General features: G+C 41.2%; 1 protein-coding gene across 3 annotated transcripts in view; it reads right to left on the bottom strand.

The window, feature by feature from the left end:
• The window catches only part of GAL (galanin and GMAP prepropeptide), an 82,655-nt gene extending 65,776 nt beyond the window's left edge, over positions 1-16,879 (bottom strand). Inside the window, exon 1 of one of the 3 annotated variants that reach the window (XM_072114321.1) lies at positions 16,817-16,879. The gene's annotated coding sequence lies outside the window, so the exon portion shown is untranslated. The remainder of the gene's footprint in view (positions 1-16,816) is intronic. The other 2 variants (XM_072114322.1, XM_072114323.1) reach the window with 2 other exon arrangements.
• Between the last annotated feature and the right edge of the window lie 2,023 nt (positions 16,880-18,902).

Below are 18,902 nucleotides of genomic sequence, written 5' to 3'. Positions count from 1 at the left end.
CTAATAACATATTGTGAAATTAATTGTTATAAAAAATAAGGCAAAAAGCAATATAAATTAGAAAAAACAAACATTAATATTTGGAATTTGCACATCTATGACAACCTATTAGCTTGATCATTAGTCTTACAGTAAACCATAGAATTTAAGACAAAAAGCATTGATCTTTTTATAACCATGTCAGAAAAGATCAAGAAAGATTAACCCTAAAAAGACACCACCATTAAAAACTTTAAAATGTCCTGCAAAAAGCCCAAGCCCAAAACATCTAATTTGGCTAATAAAAAATGATTATTGTCTCGAAATGTGCTGATAGCATTTAAGTCATAAAAAAGGTCAACTATACAAGTCTCCAGAATTGTACCGGTCCATAGAATAAAGTTAAAAGGTGCACATTTACTTACCCATTCGGAGGTGCTCACCGAAAGTGCATTGTCCGATGATCATGCACTCTGCCGCGATTCATTAAGATTGTGCGCCCGATTTACATATACAAGTATATAAATACACACATGAACATTGGACGTCATTACGCGGCCGCGTTTCCTGGTTCATGAAGCGATGTGCGCCGGGGTTGTCTTCCGACCATATCGCTCCACCTGCCGTAATAATGCTCAAGCGGCCGTTTCACTATACAGTGACAAACGGAGGCTCCTGCCCAAATGCTAATCCAAATGGTATCCAAATGGTAATCTTCTGTTGGGAAACATCTATAGGATAACAGTAACCTTCTATACATCAAAGTCTATGAGGAAAGAAAGAAATACAGGACACTTTTCATTCTTAAGAAGGCTCCCCCCCCGCACGTGTAAACTGAACCCATATTACAGACAACATTGACCCACCCAGAATATACAAGAGAAATACAGGGTTGGCACCAGCACCAGGCATACCTGGTCAAGTGCTGGGGGCCCAGAGCTACTGGAGCGGGCCCACCCAGAAAAAATATACAGGAGAAATATACATATGGCCATTTTCAGTATGTAGTTGTTGTAGGTTAGATCATATTCGTATTCTAATCCATAGTTTAGCCACACATATTGTATGTCTAATGAAACTCCTCATACTGCATTTCATTTGTGCCGAAATTGTTGCTAATTGATCTTAATAAAATAGCATTAGCATAGTAAATTATCCTCTTCTCCATTCTCCATCGGCAGTGTCCCTTTCCAGGCTCTTTTTTACCATAAAGATATTTTATCTTGCAGAGTACAAGCTCTCAGAGACAATACATCTTCATCAGGTAATTATGCTAAAACGGTTCAGTCCTAGGGCAAATATACCATTTGTAGTCCATAAACCCCAGTAACGTCTCTATATCCATCTTTATTCCTATTGGTTATATGCTGCTTTATTTCATTTGATTTGATTTGATTTGTCAATTCATTCATACATTTGTCAAGGAAAATGTGAGGAGCTGCCAGCTTAGAGTAACAATGGAGCATTTTATTAACATTTGCCTTGAACGGTTTCATTTAAATTAAAAATAAAATCCTTAATTTAAGAGAAAAACTCATGATGCAATTACATATTTATGAATTAAGTTTACATTAAGCATATATTTGTAAAATATGAGGAGTTTTTTTTTTAATTCCAAATTTTCATAATTGGGATCTACATCAGTCACTAAACGGTTATTGTACTCCTCCATTTCCACTCACTTTGAACTTGAAGGTCAGCAGTCATTTCTATGTTATCAGGCAGATTTATTACTGTGCTTATGACTAGAATTTGGCTTATTTCTAACATAAAATATCTGATTGTAGGTAACTTTTCCTAAGCAGCTCAGAAAGAGAGATGACTTAGGTGAATGTGTTAAGGTAAACCTGCTGATAGATCAAATCCTGTCATTTCTACTTGTTCTATTTTCCTAAAATCATTGTAACAGAGACTTCATTATAAGATGGCGCCGGCATCGTGATCATAACGAAAACAATTAAAGCTAAAGAATGTCAACAAGACTTCCATCCTGACGTCAATAAGCAACAGCAAGGAAGTTCTCCAATCAAGAGACTACACGAGCTGGGAATTCTCCGCCCCTTCTGCTTCTTCCATAATTTCTATATAGTTTTGTGAAACCAAATAAAGTTCTAGCAGTGCAGATTTGCCATGGCCATGATCGCATGAGTGAGATTTAAATCAGCAAATGTGTCTGAATTAATTTCTTATGATGTGCACGCATGCTTATTGATTAGAAACACGCAGCCAACGCACACTAAAAGAGGATGTCTTGAATCCTACCCTAACATTGGAGGCACTGCTGAGATGTAATAATAAAAAGTCAAGTCACATTGTAAATGCATTACTTATCCTGTACTGATCCTGAGTTACATCCTGTATTATACTCCAGAGCTGCACTCACTATTCTGCTGCTGGTGCAGTCACTGTGTACATACATGACATTACTTATCCTGTACTGATCCTGAGTTACATCCTGTATTATACCCCAGAACTGCACTCACTATTCTGCTGCTGGTGCAGTCACTGTGTACATACATGACATTACTTATCCTGTACTGATCCTGAGTTACATCCTGTATTATACCCCAGAACTGCACTCACTATTCTGCTGCTGGTGCAGTATTATTAAAATTTATTGATCCCGACAATTAGAGAAAATTTACTATGAAAAAGTGTTACAATGTCTCCGGCACCTGCTTTCTGGCATTTAAGGGGTTAACAAAAGGGTGGGGGCTGTTGGAGCTGCGTTTTCTTTTGTGAAGACATGTACATGGCCTTGACGCTGAAGTTCTCCAAAAATCTAGGGCTCTGTCTGAGCTGTGTTATCACTTTGTGTTCTGTTCTGACCTTGACGCTACAGTAAGCTGAAGTTGTTTACAGAAGGGGGCAGATCGCTGCATTTAGAGTTCTCCCTGACAATCTAAAAAAGACTTGAAGGAATTTATTTGATTGTGGAACAAGAATACAGTATGATGTGATGTTCTCCTGTGTACCCCATGAACAGACTAAGCAAGAACGAGCCCCCCAACTGTATTACAGAGACTATGACTGACTTTTGTTCCTTTTTGATTAAAAACCATCTTAAGTGTACCTGGATTTTATTGAGACGTTGGAGTCTGGCCAGAACTTTATAGGAAGCACAGAACACTGGGCTGGAGATGTGGTGGAGGGACTCTGACACATTGACGTACAGAGGGAATAGAGGATGTTTCACAGACCACGCCAAAGTGAGATTGACAACATCTCCGGAAGTCTCAACCGACCAACCCAAGTGGGCGTTGCGGGGAGGAGACATTACTTTAGTGAGTGGCGGAGACGGCCCCCACAGGGCAAGATAAGGGGGGGTGGTTACAGACAAGGATGTCAGCGAGAACAGCCCCCCCAAACAGAGTTATCGCCTTTCATTGTAGAACTCTCCTCTGCTAGTCCGATGATGATTTTAGCCCGTTCTTTCTGGAAAAGACCCAGAAAGAACAGCTGGATACATGTAGGATGGTCTATGACCTCCAAGCTGCCAATGAGTGTACTTAAGCCCAGTGGTCCCTAGCCCAAACTGGCAGCAGTCCCTGAGAGTGACATATTATTCACTGTTATTGATTTGGCAAATGTTTTCCTCTCTGTGCCCCTACATGAGGATTGTGAGTACCTATTTGCCTTTACCAGTTCAGTATTCCAGTACACCTGATGTAGATTCCCACAAGGGGGGTAAAACTCACCCAGCCAGTACCCCACGGCCCTACAGGGAGTAGACTGGCAGACTAGCCCCTTACTGGATGTTCTCCTTTTCAGTATGTGGAGGACCTACTGTTTTTGTTTGCCAGGATGCATTTATTGACCTTATGTGTTTTCTGTTCCAGAGGGTTACAAAGTTTCCAGAGACAAACTCCGGTATTGCCAGGAGAAGGTGGTCTTCTTAGGCCACTGCTTCTCAGCCACAGGCAGACACCAGAAAGAAAGCTGGCAGTCCAGAATGTGCCCCTGCCCTGAGGCCCTAAGCCTCTTCACATGTTTCTAGGACTGGCCAGCTCCTGCAGGCCTGGGATAAGGTCTGCTACCCCTTTCTGACTGCATTGCCTCTTCCCCATTTGCCCTTAGTCAGGAGGCAATTGATGCATTCCATAGCCCTAAGCTGGCAAGTCTGCCCTGGCCCTGGGCACATGCCACTGAACCAGACCTTTTATTTTATTTTGCACTGAGTATGTAGGCCACAGGTGTCTTAGCCCAGGAATTTGGTGGCCTCCCCAGTGGCCCACTATTAGGCCCGGTTAGACTCAGTTGTGAGGGGAGCTCCTCATGTCTCAGTAGCTGCAGCCAGCAATCTACTCAGCAAGACCAGTGAGCTGATCCTAGACCCTAGATCACTCAGTTACAGTGCAAACCCCACATACCTTGCACAGTGTCCTCACCCAAGTACAGCCCAAGCATCTGAGCCAAGGCCAGACAGCTCAGACTCCAGTGTGCACTCCTGATGCCTCAGGATACACTGATAAGGTGCACAGCTCTGAATCCTTCGTTCTATCGCCAGTCTTCCAGGATTCAGAGAGGGGGGGGGGGGGGAGAGAGAAGGGTGATTAACCCAGATGTTGAGTTTTTTTCTCATAGGTGGCTCCAGGTCTGCAGGAGAAGACAGACGGTTCTACACTGGATATACAGTGGTCAGTGGCGCACATGAGGTAGTACAAGCAGAACCACTCCCTCCACAAAGGTCAGCGCAGGAGGTGAAGTGACGGCACTCAGGGAAGCGCTACAGCTGGTGGAAGGTAAAAGGGCAAACATCTATACTCAAGGTATAGTTCTGGGGTCTAAACATGACTATGAACCCATATGGAAGGCTAGAGATTTCCTCACCTCTGCAGGGACCCCCGTTAAGCATGGCACGCTGATTATAGAGCTCATGGATGCTCTCTTACTTCCACAAGAGGTGAGGATAGTAAAAGTTAAAGCACTCACAATTTGGTAACTCCACAAGCCAAGGGCAAGTATGTGGCTGACGGGATGGCGAAGGCAGCTGCACAGATGGAGCCCAGAGACTGTCCTGAAGTCTCAGCGGTGAGTTCTGAGCTAAAAGTTTGATCCACAGGTGTTCCAGTCCCTGGTGGCCTGAGAGTCATCAGAAGTGAAGGGAGTGTGGAGGAAAGCTGGAGCCCAGATGCAGATGGGACCTGGATGCTGGGAGAGAGGGTGTGCCTGGCCGGAGCCCTGCACCCGACAGTAAGTCAAGTAGCCCACGGACACACACACATATTCCAAATGGCCATGCTAGTGATCATAAACCGCAAGTGGTTTGCCCGGGCATTACTACCCCTGTCACTAGACTAGTGAAAGCCTTTATAGTCTGTGCCCGCCACAGCCCGGGTAAGGTGGTAAAGTCCCCACAGAAGGTGACAGCCAAGCTGCTGTATCCCTTCCAGAGACTGCAGATGGATTTTATCCAGCTACCAAAAAGTGGTACGTAGGAGTACGTGCCTGTGTGCATTGATCTCTTTCCAGGGTGGCCAGAAGCTTCTCCCGTGACCAAGGCTACTGCCAGAGCTGCAGCCAAGAAGTTGGTGAGTGAGATTTTTCTGCAGGTTTGGACTTCCAGAGACCATAGAGTCCGGTCGCAGAACCCACTTCACTGGACAGGTAAAGACCTGAAACCTTGTCCCTCCTGGGTGTAGAACAGGCCCTGCACACCCCTTACCCTTCCCAAGTTAGTGGTGCGTTTGAGATACTTTAAACTGCACTCTTAAGTTAGAGATCCAGGAGGCCATGGAAGAAACAGGGAAACCATGGCGCTAGTGCTTTCCTGCTGCCCACCATTCAGATAGGACCACCCTTAACAGAAAGATGGGATTGTCCCCCTTTGAAGTACTTTTTGGCCGTGCACCCAGACTAAGCCCCTACTTCCCACAGACCCTAGAGATGATGGCAGGAAACCAGGTGGAACATGCCATACAGTTGAGCCAGGCCTTGAAAAAGGTCGACAAAAGTGTTTCTGATTCCTTTTTCAGATCCAAACAGAGACCTCAGGACGCATAACCTGAAGCCTGGAGACTACGTGGTGGTGAAGAGACACCAAAGAGAGAGTCTGGAGCCTCGCTACGACAGTCCTTTGCAAGTCCTGCTGACCAGTGCCACGTCTGTGAAGCTAGAGGGAAGTCAGCATGCTTCCACACTTTCTATTGCAAACTTACTTATTCTTCTTGCTAGCTGGTCTCTTCTGACTGACTGTATGCTCAGGGACACCCCAACCATGACTATCACTGTATCTATAGGGCTGACCAGGATGCCCCCAGGGTAGGAGACTTTACCTACAGTTGGAGCAACAAGACAATGACCTTCTTTAACATTGACAGCACAAGTAACCCTGTATTAGCAGTGTCTGATGTGTACTGGATTTGTGGGGATAGGAGAGTCAGGTCTAGAGGCTGGGAAGGTGAGTGTACTGTGATAAGATTTGTGCATCCCTTCCTCGTGATCCCCAGGGATAAGGTTGATCGGACACATAAGAAAAGGTAGAGAATCCCAAAGGATTCTGGAGGTCTGAGAGAAGCACCTATATGACAACGTTTATATAGATACAGTGGGAGCACCAAGGGGGGTCCCAGATGAGGAGTACAAGGCCCACAATCAGATATGGGCAGGTCTAGAGTCCATTATTCCCCAGAGAGCTATGAGCAAAGATGTTGGTTGGGTAACTGTTTTTATTGTAATCAACAGAGATTTGTGAATTATATCCGAGATGCTTCCCAGAACCGCATGATTTGGGACATGACCCTTGCTGAGAAGGGAGGAGTCTGTAAGATGGTGGGAGTGACTTGTTGCATGTACATCCCGGATGACATCGCCCCCTATGGATCGATTACCCATGCTCCTGAAAAGATTGAAGGACTGTCCAGGGAACCCAAGAGAAACTCGGAAGTGGACGCTATATCCTTCACTTTGTAGTTGGGGGATTGGAAGGGTTTCCTGTAAGTGGGGGTGATATTGAGGATTGTGATTTTGCTCTTATCACTTATTGTGTGTTATGTGGTCCCCCCATCAAGTCCACCTAGTATCATGGGTATCAGTAGTTAGACAAGCCAAAGACCCCTTACTCAAGTTACCTAAATTTGCATAATGAAGATATCCCTCTAAGATCAACCACCCCTGAAACATATCAAGCCCCCCCTAGAATAGGGAAAGGTAGAGTAGAGATTTGATTCCCATATGTGAAAGTCCACTAAATGGGGGCAAACCCAACAGGGGTCTGCTGTCATCCAACTGGTGAAGAGGAGAACGATGCACATATGGGCAGATCTGTAGGTCCTTCTAGACTAAGAGTAGCCGAGAGAAATTCCAGGATTTAGGGGGGACTGTTAAGGTAAACCTGCTGATAGATCAAATCCTGTCATTTCTACTTGTTCTATTTTCCTAAAATCATTGTAACAGAGACTTCATTATAAGATGGCGCCGGCATCGTGATCATAACGAAAACAATTAAAGCTAAAGAATGTCAACAAGACTTCCATCCTGACGTCAATAAGCAACAGCAAGGAAGTTCTCCAATCAAGAGACTACACGAGCTGGGAATTCTCCGCCCCTTCTGCTTCTTCCATAATTTCTATATAGTTTTGTGAAACCAAATAAAGTTCTAGCAGTGCAGATTTGCCATGGCCATGATCGCATGAGTGAGATTTAAATCAGCAAATGTGTCTGAATTAATTTCTTATGATGTGCACGCATGCTTATTGATTAGAAACACGCAGCCAACGCACACTAAAAGAGGATGTCTTGAATCCTACCCTAACAAATGTGGTGTGGCACCAGGTTTTGGCCTTTGGTTTTTTTTATCTTCAGATCTTTTTTTCTATAGCTGCCTGGGAGTGGAGTGGAATTGTGACTTTTTACTGCGGTTGCAACTTTTATAAAAGTCTACGGGGCACATTTGTGCCAGTTTTCTTTTGAACTTTGTTCTTTCTATCTTAAACTGCTTGCACAAGTATTTAACAAGTGTCTGCACCACAAATGTGTTGCATCCGACCATTTTGTGGCGAACTGTGCTAGTCTGTAAGCGACACAAATGAATAGGTGTTCCGCTGCTCCGTCGGACCGGGCGCCAGATTTAACATGCAAAGTCTGTTGCACGTCCTATGATAAAGGTGCACAACAAAAAAGTTGCTGAACTCTGTCGGGCCAGTGCAGGGAAGCGACAAATTCATGATTTCTGTCGCTCGTTCTTAATGGATCTGGCATACGGCGCATTATACACAGGCAGAATACTATAAGTGCAGTTTGAAAGATTCTTAGTAAATGTGCTCCTATTTGTTTTCTAAAGATATATGTGAAAAGTCACAATTTTTAGTGCAGAATTTCAGGTGTGCCAAAAAAGTTGCAAATATAAAAGAAAAAAAAAGAGAAAGTAAATGACCCCTCGATGTGGAACTGGAGCATCAGAACTTTTCCTGCATGCTGCTATATATACACAGTATATAAACATATACATGCATATCTGTGAGTGTATGTATATACATTCATTTTCTAAGTAAATATATTTCTAAAGGTGACATGACCTCACCAGGTGTCGATAACAGCCCATCCAGATCACATTGCCAAAGAAATGTGTAATAATGAGAAAAAGTATTGAACACATGAAAAAGGAGACATGGCTACAGAAGAATGTCTAAACTACTGAAGGTTCCATTGAACACTGTTGGGGCATAATCTGGAAGTGGAAAGAACTTCATTTCACCATGGAACGGTCATGACCAGACAGAGGAATGAAAGGGACTATCAGAAGAGTCTAAGAACACCACCTGTGGAGAGCTGCAGAAAGACCTGGAATCAGCAGGTACGATTATTTCAAAGAAAACAATACGTAATGGCCTCAATCTCAATGGTCTGTATGCACGCTGACCAGGTATGACTCCATTGCTTGAGAACATTTAGAAAAAACTGTAAAATACTAGGAAGTTATTGTGCTGCCAGATGAGATCAGAATTAAGCCCTTAGGATGTCATGTTGAACACCATGTTGAAGACCAAAAGCTTTGAGCTTCATACCAACAGTGAAGTTTGGAGGTGGAAATCATGCTGACGGACAGTTTTTAAGCATTCAGCACTGGCAAATGTCCTATTTGGAAGAAAGGGTGAATGTAAAAATGTAACAAGACATTCTTGATAAAAACAAAATCTGCAGTCCCCTACCAATATGATTAAGATGGAACAAGGATGGACACATCAGCAAGAAAATTATCCCAAACACACAGACAAGGAAACTCTCAATTGGTTTCACAATTATGCAGCTAGAATGGCCCAGTCAATCACTTGACCTGAATCCAATAGAAAATCTACAGAAGGAACAAAAGCTCAGAGTTCATAGAAGAAGCCAAGTGAACCGTCTGGATATGTAGGTGTCTTAAAACGGTCATCGCCAAAAAGGGTTTTGTAAAAGTATTAAATACATTTCAGTACTTTTTCCCTTCTATTTCCATTTCTCTTTATTACACTTAACTCATGCACATCTATAGTTTGTTTGTTTGCCAGTGTGGATGTTTTGTTACTGACATTTGGTTAAAAACTTCATGTCAATTTCACCTTTAGAAATATATTTACTTAGAAAATGTGTGATGTGTTTAATACTTATGCATCAACTCAAGACAGAAGGTTTGTCAAGAAACGGTCATGAAAGGATGTGGTCTGTCCACGTGCAGATAACCACAAATAACTGTCTAGTAGCTCAGTTTGTGATGACAATTCATTGCAACAGAGGTATTATAGCACCGGGTAAAGTGCACTCCATGCAAAGGAAACGTAACAGGACTGGTCTAAGGGATTATGCCGCCCACTCTTTACAAAGTGACAGCCCCATTGGGGTACACTGGGCATCAGGATGATTCAGAAATTTTTTTGGTGAAGTGCCTGTCTACATTGTCCTTCAGAACAAATGAACTACAGATCATATAAATATATACTTTACTTAATTACTTAATTAAGGGAATACAGAATTTAAGGCTTTTTTTTGGAAAAAAAAATTTGATCCGTTTAAAAATTACTTTAAATTTTTGCCATCTATGATAGGGACTTTGTTACAAAGGAAAACATATCACTTCCATTCATTTACATGGTGATATATCACTTTGTAAGTCAGAATATAACAATGACCTCCAACCCCATAAATAACTATTGCAGGCCTCTGCCTGAAGCCAATGGCATCCTGCCACACTTCCAATGACTTCTCTGTTTACATACAATGCTCATTGTTACTCTTTTCTTTCTAGGCTTCCCATTGATTCATGATTGTGTGTTCCTGTTTTCCCATAAGAAAGGGTATTTTTCAGAATGTATTAATTTTTTTATCCTCAGTAGATTTGACTAAAAAACTGTTTTTGTATATAAAAAAAATATTAATTATCATGAAAAAGAAAAGTTTTTCAAACCTTTACATCTACTTTATTAGTTTGCAGATAAAATGAACACCACATTTTTTGAAAGACAGTAGCAGATGGTGGTAAATTACATACTTGGTTTCTTGGATCTTAATGTAAAACTGCTTGAAATTGGAAAATCTAGTAGAAAATAAAAACAAAACAAAATAGAAACAAATACATGCTTTAGAATACATTTAACCCCTTCGGGACTATTATGGCCTTAAGGATACAGCCCCATTTTTCAGATCTTTTTTTTCTATAGCTGCCTGGGAGTGGAGTGGAATTGTGACTTTTTACTGCGGTTGCAACTTTTATAAAAGTCTACGGGGCACATTTGTGCCAGTTTTCTTTTGAACTTTGTTCTTTCTATCGTAAACTGCTTGCACAAGTATTTAACAAGTGTCTGCACCACAAATGTGTTGCATCCGACCATTTTGTGGCGAACTGTGCTAGTCTGTAAGCGACACAAATGAATGGGTGTTCCGCTGCTCCGTCGGACCGGGCGCCAGATTTAACATGCAAAGTCTGTTGCACGTCCTATGATAAAGGTGCACAACAAAAAAGTTGCTGAACTCTGTCGGGCCAGTGCAGGGAAGCGACAAATTCATGATTTCTGTCGCTCGTTCTTAATGGATCTGGCATACGGCGCATTATACACAGGCAGAATACTATAAGTGCAGTTTGAAAGATTCTTAGTAAATGTGCTCCTATTTGTTTTCTAAAGATATATGTGAAAAGTCACAATTTTTAGTGCAGAATTTCAGGTGTGCCAAAAAAGTTGCAAATATAAAAGAAAAAAAAAGAGAAAGTAAATGACCCCTCGATGTGGAACTGGAGCATCAGAACTTTTCCTGCATGCTGCTATATATACACAGTATATAAACATATACATGCATATCTGTGAGTGTATGTATATACATTCATTTTCTAAGTAAATATATTTCTAAAGGTGACATGACCTCACCAGGTGTCGATAACAGTCCATCCAGATCACATTGCCAAAGAAATGTGTAATAATGAGAAAAAGTGTTGAACACATGAAAAAGGAGACATGGCTACAGAAGAATGTCTAAACTACTGAAGGTTCCATTGAACACTGTTGGGGCATAATCTGGAAGTGGAAAGAACTTCATTTCACCATGGAACGGTCATGACCAGACAGAGGAATGAAAGGGACTATCAGAAGAGTCTAAGAACACCACCTGTGGAGAGCTGCAGAAAGACCTGGAATCAGCAGGTACGATTATTTCAAAGAAAACAATACGTAATGGCCTCAATCTCAATGGTCTGTATGCACGCTGACCAGGTATGACTCCATTGCTTGAGAACATTTAGAAAAAACTGTAAAATACTAGGAAGTTATTGTGCTGCCAGATGAGATCAGAATTAAGCCCTTAGGATGTCATGTTGAACACCATGTTGAAGACCAAAAGCTTTGAGCTTCATACCAACAGTGAAGTTTGGAGGTGGAAATCATGCTGACGGACAGTTTTTAAGCATTCAGCACTGGCAAATGTCCTATTTGGAAGAAAGGGTGAATGTAAAAATGTAACAAGACATTCTTGATAAAAACAAAATCTGCAGTCCCCTACCAATATGATTAAGATGGAACAAGGATGGACACATCAGCAAGAAAATTATCCCAAACACACAGACAAGGAAACTCTCAATTGGTTTCACAATTATGCAGCTAGAATGGCCCAGTCAATCACTTGACCTGAATCCAATAGAAAATCTACAGAAGGAACAAAAGCTCAGAGTTCATAGAAGAAGCCAAGTGAACCGTCTGGATATGTAGGTGTCTTAAAACGGTCATCGCCAAAAAGGGTTTTGTAAAAGTATTAAATACATTTCAGTACTTTTTCCCTTCTATTTCCATTTCTCTTTATTACACTTAACTCATGCACATCTATAGTTTGTTTGTTTGCCAGTGTGGATGTTTTGTTACTGACATTTGGTTAAAAACTTCATGTCAATTTCACCTTTAGAAATATATTTACTTAGAAAATGTGTGATGTGTTTAATACTTATGCATCAACTCAAGACAGAAGGTTTGTCAAGAAACGGTCATGAAAGGATGTGGTCTGTCCACGTGCAGATAACCACAAATAACTGTCTAGTAGCTCAGTTTGTGATGACAATTCATTGCAACAGAGGTATTATAGCACCGGGTAAAGTGCACTCCATGCAAAGGAAACGTAACAGGACTGGTCTAAGGGATTATGCCGCCCACTCTTTACAAAGTGACAGCCCCATTGGGGTACACTGGGCATCAGGATGATTCAGAAATTTTTTTGGTGAAGTGCCTGTCTACATTGTCCTTCAGAACAAATGAACTACAGATCATATAAATATATACTTTACTTAATTACTTAATTAAGGGAATACAGAATTTAAGGCTTTTTTTTGGAAAAAAAAATCTGATCCGTTTAAAAATGACTTTAAATTTTTGCCATCTATGATAGGGACTTTGTTACAAAGGAAAACATATCACTTCCATTCATTTACATGGTGATATATCACTTTGTAAGTCAGAATATAACAATGACCTCCACCCCCATAAATAACTATTGCAGGCCTCTGCCTGAAGCCAATGGCATCCTGCCACACTTCCAATGACTTCTCTGTTTACATACAATGCTCATTGTTACTCTTTTCTTTCTAGGCTTCCCATTGATTCGTGATTGTGTGTTCCTGTTTTCCCATAAGAAAGGGTATTTTTCAGAATGTATTAATTTTTTTATCCTCAGTAGATTTGACTAAAAAACTGTTTTTGTATATAAAAAAAAATATTAATTATCATGAAAAAGAAAAGTTTTTCAAACCTTTCCATCTACTTTATTAGTTTGCAGATAAAATGAACACCACATTTTTTGAAAGACAGTAGCAGATGGTGGTAAATTACATACTTGGTTTCTTGGATCTTAATGTAAAACTGCTTGAAATTGGAAAATCTAGTAGAAAATAAAAACAAAACAAAATAGAAACAAATACATGCTTTAGAATACATTTAACCCCTTCGGGACTATTATGGCCTTAAGGATACAGCCCCATTTTTCAAATCTGTCCTGTGTCACTATAAGTGGTTATAGCTTTGGAACACTTTAACATACCCAGGGGATTTTCTTGTGACATATTGTACTGTACTTCAAATTAGTTTAAAAATTTGGATCATATCTTTTGTGTTTAGTTATTAAAAAAAACTGAAATTTGGCAAAAAATTTTAAATATTCTTTATTTTCAAAGTTCTAAATTCTCTACTTTTGAAGCAGTTAGTCATAGCACCCAAACTATTCATAACTTATATTTCCCAAATGTCTGCTTTATGTTGGCATGTTTTTTTAAGATTCCAAATATTTTACTAGAATGTTGTGAGGCTTAGAATTTGGATGCCATTTTTCACATTTTTTGGAAAGTATCCAAACCCTGTATTTAGATGGACCTGTTCAACTTTTAATTGACTGTGAGAGGCCTTAATTATAGCAAGACTCGTAAATTCTCCATTATGGAATCTACACCCCTCAACGTATGAAAAAGTACTTTTAAGAAGTTTGTTAACCCTTTAGGTCTTTTATAGGGGTTAAAACAAAATCGAGATGCGTTCTACAAATTGTAATCATTTTGAACAATACATTCATTTTGGTCAGATTAGATGAAAACGGGCTCCAAAGTTTGATACCCAATTTCTCCTGAGTTCACCGATACCCCATATTGGTGGGATCCTGTTGTACGGTTATACGGCTGGGCATAGAATGGAAGAAGCGTCATCCAGGGCAGATTTGCATTGTCAAATTGTAAAGGATATAATGGGGCAGATTTACTTACCCGGGCCATTCGCGATCCAGCGGCGCGTTCTCTGCGGTGGATTCGGGTCCGGCCGGGATTTATGAAGTTAGTTCCTCCGCCGTCCACCAGGTGGCGCTGCTGCGCTGAAAATCATCTCAACGCGCCGGAATGCACCGAGCTGGACCAGGTGAAGGTAAGCGCTCCCCAAGCGACACTTTTTCGGTTTTTAAATGCGGCGGTTTTTCCGAATACGTCGGGTTTTCGTTCGGCCACGCCCCCGATTTCCGTGGCGCGCATGCCGGCGCCGATGCGCCACAATCCGATCGTGTGCGCCACAATCCCGGGGCAATTCAGGTACAATCGGCCCAAATCGGAAATATTCGGGTAACACGTCGGGAAAACGCGAATCGGGCCCTTAGTAAATGACCCCCAATGTTTTTCTTTTTTTGTAATGTGGACATATAGGGGCTTATTTTTTTGCCACATGAGATGCACTTTTCTGGTACATAATTTTGGGTCATCTGTAACTAATTGGTGAGATTTTATTAACTCTTTGTTGGTGAAAGAAATGAAAATCATAAATTTTTAGGAACTTTTCTTGTGTTAATTTTGCCGTTTACCATACCTTAAAAATAGTATATTATTTTTATTCTATGGGTCTCCACGATTACGAAAAGATCTCATTTATATAGTTTTTTTTAAAAAAAGTTCCCATTTTACTGAAAAAAAGAAATTAGGCAAAAATGTAAATTTTAGCATCACCGACTTTAATATGCATAACTTTTTTTATTTTTCGGCTTACAAATCTGCTTAGGGGCGAGAAGGATTGTTCTTTTTAGTGGTCTTATTTTAGAGTGCGTAACTTTTTTAAATCACTTTTTAGAGCATTTTTTAAAGGGTATTAATTAAAAAATTATCTTTTTTTTGGAGAGTTTTTTGAGGTTGTTTTTACGGGGTTCACTTTGCGGGTCCAATAATGATTCTGTTTTACTATGCAGATTGTCACGGACGTAGCGATACCAAATATGTGAGGGTTTTGTGTATTTTATTCAATTTTACTGAATAAAAACTAATTTGGAGACAATTTTGTTCATTTTAGCATCACCATCTTTTCATATGCATAACTTTTTTATTTTTTGGCTGACAAATCTGGTTAGGGGCTTATTTTTTGCGAGAAGAGTTGTTCTTTTTAGTGGTCTTATGTTAGAGTGCGTAACATTTTTTAATCACTTTTTAGATCATTTTTTTAAAGGTATTAATTAAAAATTATCCTTTTTCGAAAAGTTTTTTGCGTTTTTTCCCCAGCGTTTACCTTGCAGGTCCAGTAATGATTCTGTTTTATTATACAGATTGTTACAAACGTGGCAATACCAAATATGTGGCTTTTTTTGTGTGTTTGTATTTTTTATACTTTATTAAGTGTTTTTACGGGAAAGTGTCATTTTAGGGGCTTATATTTTTATGTATTTATTTTTTATTTATTCTAATGTGTTAACTTTAGTGTTTTAACATGTTTTTACTTATACTTACTTGAACTTGAACCAGTGATGCTCTGATCGCTGGTTCAAGTTCAATACACTGCTCTACAATACTTCTTCATTGTAGAGCAGTGTAAACTGTCTGAGCATGCAGAGCATGCCCGGAAGGGATCTGACTGGCAGGGACATCGGGCAGCCCCGGAGCACTCGGCAGACTTCGGGGCTGCACAGAAGTGGATGGGATCCCCCGGTAAGCGGCATGGGGGATCCGATCCACAGCAGGAACACCCTTACATGCCGCGGTCATGCTTGAGTCAGCTCCGATCGTGGGTGTTACAGCGCGGTGTCAGCTTTGATAGACAGCTCCGTTCGTGAGCCGGACCCAGAAGCTGGACGTTATACTACGTCCCCGAGTGCTTAGCATGTAGCCGCAGGGACATAGTATAACGTCCTGGTGCGCCTAGGGGTTAAAGTGCCATATGTAACATTTGTGTCAAGGTCACAGATCTATTGATCATCTCAGATGGTGCTCTGGTACAAAATCTAAATCAGTCAGAGAGAAACAAGGAACAAGTAGGAAAAGCATTCAGTGGACACTCCAATATTTCCTTAAAGGGGTATTCCAGGAATCAGCATAATTCATATGCAAATGGGTCCTTAAAATATAAGCTAATGTGTAATTAGCACAGAAACACAGTTTCTTGTTGCACAGTTTGCCCCTTAAGGAGCTACTCACGGTATAAGACCGGTCCACACAGTCTTAGAAAAAGTCCACATAAATAGAGAAAATTACTATGACCGGAGCTCCCAATATTATTCTTCTCCCTCGTTATTCCATCTTTAACCACCGATGAATGGCACTAATCCTCAGTTTCTCCTGCTGAAAGTATGTCACCATTCAGACTAGCACCATCGCACCCTCATTCTCCTTCTTTAATTATATTTGTAGCTGGAAGAAAATATGCAGGCAGATGGTGTGGTACGTTCCAACAAAGTTAAAATTTATTTGAATTCATCATACTCACAAGATTCAATTAAAAATGTGCATATCACAAGTCAAATAGCTTTCATGTCCGCCCGACCCAGGGTTTCGCCGGCACCAATAACACTAATGTGTAATTAGTTGTTATTTAAAATTTTGCACCCGTTAGAAGAAAAATTCTGTTGACAGACTGTGATGAAGAATTAAAATGCTACTGACCCTTTAATCAGTACGGTAACGTGGTCCGTTGCAGAGAGCAGACACAGGACAGAAGATGGCCGCTGGTCACATGTCCACATCACATGTCCTGCACCTGCCTGGGCAGGTCATGTGATCACCACTACGTTTGGCTGTAGTCGGTTGGTTGCAGTGCATCCAGTATAGTCAGTGTTTTGGTGATGGCAGCTACACATCATTACTATGGTAACAGTGCAAGAAAACCTGTTACATCATTACTGGGAGCAGAGCATAAGAGGGAGGAGGAGTTACTGAGAACTAAAGGATCTTGGGACTTGTAGTTTCCAGTGGCAGCCATCTTGGTGATAACTTTAGAGAGGCCATAAAATTTTGTGAATCATAAAATCAAACTATTGAAGCTCCATTTTGTGACACGTGTAAGTTTTGTTACATTCATTTATTTATAGCATTATGGGTTTTTGTATCAGACGTTCATATTCCCGGAATACCCCTTTAAATCACTTCTCCATATTCTAAGATGCAAAAGTAGACACCAACACGATACACAGGCAGATCAACGAGTTTCCAGGCTTCACGTCTTAATCATGATCCTACATGCAAGTGAAGTACACAGATATTTAACACAATCAGCTGTTCAAACGTCACAGCTGATTCGTGGCAGCTACAGCCCCTCTTCTAAATTGAAAACTTCAGGTACATAAAATGTTTAGTAGAAGAATACAATGTTACAAGATTAAAAGCAAAGGGACACATACATGGTGCAATATCAGAAGAATAATTTAAACTACTATTACAATTGTTCAACAAATATTGTATCTCTGTACAATTTGGGTTCTTACCCATATATGTTGGATATCAATATTAAGCATATAAATTGTTGCACCCCGGATAGAAACCAATATGCAATACAGATGAAATAAAACATATCAAAACATAATAAACATGAATGTATTTATTATATACTGGAAATGCATACCTGTCACCTAATAAGTTAGAATTAATTCAGCCCTTGTTTAAACCCAAAAAGGAAACCTTCTCTCCAACATAAAAATCCAAAAAGTTTCTCGATTCATACGTTTCTTTTTTATGTCAACCCCCATAGTGGGTTGGAACACTTTTTCAATAGCCATCCATAAAAAGTGGACTTGATATATACACGAGTACCGTATATACTCGTGTATAAGCCGAGTTTTTCAGCACAAAAAATGTGCTGAAAAACGTCCCCTCGGCTTATACACAAGTCATATACGAGTTAAACACGAGTTAAAAATAGTTAAAAAATAATAAACTTATATACTCACCCTCCGGTGGCCCCGATGTGCAGCGCCCGTCTTCTTTCTTCTGCTGGGCGCCGCCATTGTTCTTCCCCCGGGCGGCGCCTAGTATGACGTCAGCAGCGGCGCGTCATACTAGGCGCCGGCCGAGAGAGAGAGAGCAATGGCGGCGCCCAGCAGAAGAAAGAAGACGGCGCGGAAGCCTGAGGACGAGCCGCGCGGACATTGGGGGAGAAGCACTGCACACCGGGGCCACCGGAGGGTGAGTATATAAGTTTTTTACTTTTTTTTAATGCTGGGGCAAGCTGTATACTACTGGGGGCAGGCTTATACTACCGGGGAAGGATGGCTGGGCTGTATACTACTGGGGGCAGGCTGTATACTACACGGGGCAGGCTAGGGTGCTGTATACTACTGGGGGCAGGCTGTATACTACTGGGGGCAAGCTGTATACTACTAGGGGCAAGCTGTATACTACTGGGGGCAGTGCTGTATACTACTGGGGGCAGGCTGTATACTACTAGGGGCAAGCTGTATACTACTGGGGGCAAACTGTATACTACTGGGGGCAGTGCTGTATACTACTTGGGGCAAACTGTATACTACTGGGGGCAAGTTGTATACTACTGGGGGAAAGTTGTATACTACTGGGGGCAGGCTGTATACTACTGGGGGCAGGCTTTATACTACTGGGGGCAAGCTGTATACTACTGGGGGCAAGCACTGTATACGCCTGGGGGCAGTGCTGTATACTACTGGGGGCAAGCTGTATACTACTGGGGGCAGGCTGTATACTACTGGGGCAGTGCTGTATACTACTGGGGGCAAGCTGT

This window comes from Engystomops pustulosus, chromosome 7, assembly GCF_040894005.1.
Source record: "Engystomops pustulosus chromosome 7, aEngPut4.maternal, whole genome shotgun sequence".
NCBI classification, from domain to species: Eukaryota; Metazoa; Chordata; class Amphibia; order Anura; family Leptodactylidae; genus Engystomops; species Engystomops pustulosus.
This window is presented reverse-complemented; position numbering and strand designations above follow the sequence as displayed.